Source organism: Octopus bimaculoides, chromosome 2 (genome assembly GCF_001194135.2).
Source record: "Octopus bimaculoides isolate UCB-OBI-ISO-001 chromosome 2, ASM119413v2, whole genome shotgun sequence".
In the NCBI taxonomy this organism is placed as follows: domain Eukaryota; kingdom Metazoa; phylum Mollusca; class Cephalopoda; order Octopoda; family Octopodidae; genus Octopus; species Octopus bimaculoides.
In genome coordinates, this window is record NC_068982.1 from 133,288,598 (window position 1) to 133,291,717 (window position 3,120).

The window sequence follows — 3,120 nt, forward strand, 5'->3', positions numbered from 1 at the left end:
GGTTAAAGGTAATATGGAAATATACAGGGGTTGGACAAAATAATGGAAACACCTGAAAATTTCAAACAAATTTATTTTAATATGGGGTAGGACCACCTTTGGGAGTAATTACAGATTGAATTCTACGAGGTATGGACTCATACAAAGTTTGAATTGTTTCCAAAGGAATTTTTGTCTATTCTTTAGCTAAAACAGTCTCCAGTTCTTGTAGTGGTGATGGCGGAGGATATCGACTCCTTACTTGTTTTTCTAAAATGCACCATAAATGTTCAATAATATTGAGATCTGGGGGCTGTGGTAGCCAGATAAGATGTTCAACTTCACTAGAATGTTCCTCATGCCATTCAGTAACAACTTTAGCTGTGTGAATTGGTGAATTATCATCCTGAAAGATTTTGTTGCAAAGCATTTAGAGTGGAGTAAAAACCTACAGAATTGGTCCCAAGAGCAGTGGAAGAATGTTCTTTTCTCAGACAAGTCATCCTTTACCGTATTTCTGACCATCAGCCGAGTATACGTGTAGAGACAGCCAAAAGAAGCATTTGTCCCAGACTGTCTTCTTCCAATTGTTAAACATGGAAGAGGATCTGTGATAATCTGGGGGGCTAAATCTTGGAAATCTGCCGGCCCAATGGTTTCCCTTCATGGCAGAATTAATAGTCAAGACGATTTAAGCATTTTATCTGATAAAATTCATCGTATGGTTGCAGAACTGTTTCTGGAGGGAAATGAAAAGAGTTACAGCAAAATTTGCACCTCACTTGCTCACAGTAAATCAAAAGCAGTCATAACTGAATGCATTTCGTGAACTGAAAGAACAATTGGAAGTTCATCCAGACCTTTTTTCAAAGGTGCAACAATGGTGATGAAAGCTGGTGCTGCAGAATTGGCAGATGTGGAAGGAGTGAAGAAAAAAATGACTGGCATTAAAAAGCATCACTTCGCAAGAGTTCCAGCACTGGTTTAAACAGGGGAAAATGCATCTGGACTGATGCATTGCTTCAAATGGATAATATTTTGAAGGCAATAAAAGTATAAACATATAAAACTAAGTGAATAAAATAACATTGTAAAACTTTGGTTTCTTTTGGGTACCCCCTCGTATATACATATATTACAAGGTAGCATCTGGTTAATGTCTGTTACCATCTTGCATTGTCTCGTCGTGAGAAGTAAGATTTATTTGCCTGTCGTGGTAATGAAATGAGAATGAGATGTAAGGGGACAATGTTTTTGAGATTCCAGTTCGAATGTAAGGCAGGTCTGAAAGGGTTCCCAACAGTTATTAGTAGGAGTGGTAGAATGTTTATGATGAATATGTATATATGCACATGTATATGTGAGGTAATAGTTTCATTATAATAATGAAAGTATTGAACTGAGAGTATATCATATTGCAGTAGAGAGATATTATTGTTTCACATTTGACACGTAATACTGTAATACTGTAATAGTGTAAGAGATAAGAGATTACTGTGGTCTCGCACTAGGCAAAAAGTTTGACGCATGACATTACACAGACTGTAAGTAAGGCATGTGTAAAATTTGGATGAAATCAGTTGGGTAATTCTCGAGTTTTAGGGATTCACACAGACACACAGACACACACACACACACACACACACACACACACACATTCTCATCTTTATATATATAGATAACTAGCAGAGATACCCGGCGTTGCCTGTGTTACATGCAATAGAAGAATTAGACTTTTCTGTTATATTTTCTCTAATGAACTGGAATACCTATGATTCGAATTTCATCAAAATTGCAGATGCGGGTTCTTTCCCTCTTTACACACCATAAAAAAATTCCCATACTACTGATCTTTATGCGCAGATTCCAAAATTCCAGTCTTATGGAACCTGTTAAAAGGATTTTGCTCCTGAAAAATGGAGATCATGGAGCTCTAAAATGTGGGAGTTAAGGCCCCTATTGGGGATGGGTGTCTTAATGTCAACAAGAGAAGGTGAATTGTTGAGAATCTTTTTGACTTGGGTGTTATATCTAGTGTTTGAATTTCTTTGAAATAGGAACTATATGTATGTTCACTGGGTTTGTAAAAGAGAGCAAAGCTACAGGAAACCAAAAGACGAATGATCACAATAAGCAGTCAGCTACCCTCCTGTGCATGCATATGTGTGTGTGAGTGTGTGTGTGTGTGCATGTATGTGAGTGCATATATGTGTGTGTGTGTGGATGCATGCGTGCATGTGTACATGCATATGTGTGCATGCATGTGTGTGTGCATGCATGTGTGTGTGCATGCATGTGTGTGTGCATGCATGTGTGTGTGTGTGCATGTGTGTGTGCATGCATATGTGCATGTGAGTGTGAATGTGTGTGTGCATGTATGTGAGTGCATATATGTATGTGCGTGTGTGTATGCATGCATGCATGTGTGTGTGCATGCATATGTGTGTGTGAGTGTGTGTGTGTGTGTGTGCATGTATGCATGTATGCATGCATGTATGTGAGGGCATATAGGTATGTGTAAGTGTGTGTATGCATGCATGCATGTGTGCATGTGCACTTGCACACATGAATGTGCATTAGGAACTGACTTGGACTATACCAACCTAACCAATGCTATCAGAGAAAGTGGCAGTTTGATGATGACAAATGTATTTATGCTTTTATGTTTTTATGTCTGCATGTAAAAAAATAGAAAAAGAAGAAAAAAGATGGAACACACTTTCTAAAAGCAATAAAATTTCTTTTATTTCAGAAGCGGTAGTATATGATGCTGAGTTTTTCACAGGTATGTGATAAATTAAGTCTTAAACATAAAAGATTGTTGTTTTTCCATTTTAAATTGTTTTATAAGAGACAAAGCAATTTATGAAATTCCAAGACACATATTTCCTATTTCATCTACTTTGAGTTCTAACTTTGAATTGGAAGAAAAAGATGTTTTATGCAAGGCACCTGCATGGAAGTTTGGTTAAGGAGTTTGCCATCAAACCACATAGTTTCAGGTTCAGTCCTACTGCATAGTACCTTAGGCAAGTGTCTCCTGCTATAGCTTTGGACTGACCAAGCCTTGTAGAAAGATTTGGCAAATGGAAACCCAAAAGAAACATCATATATATATATGTATGTATATATGTATATATA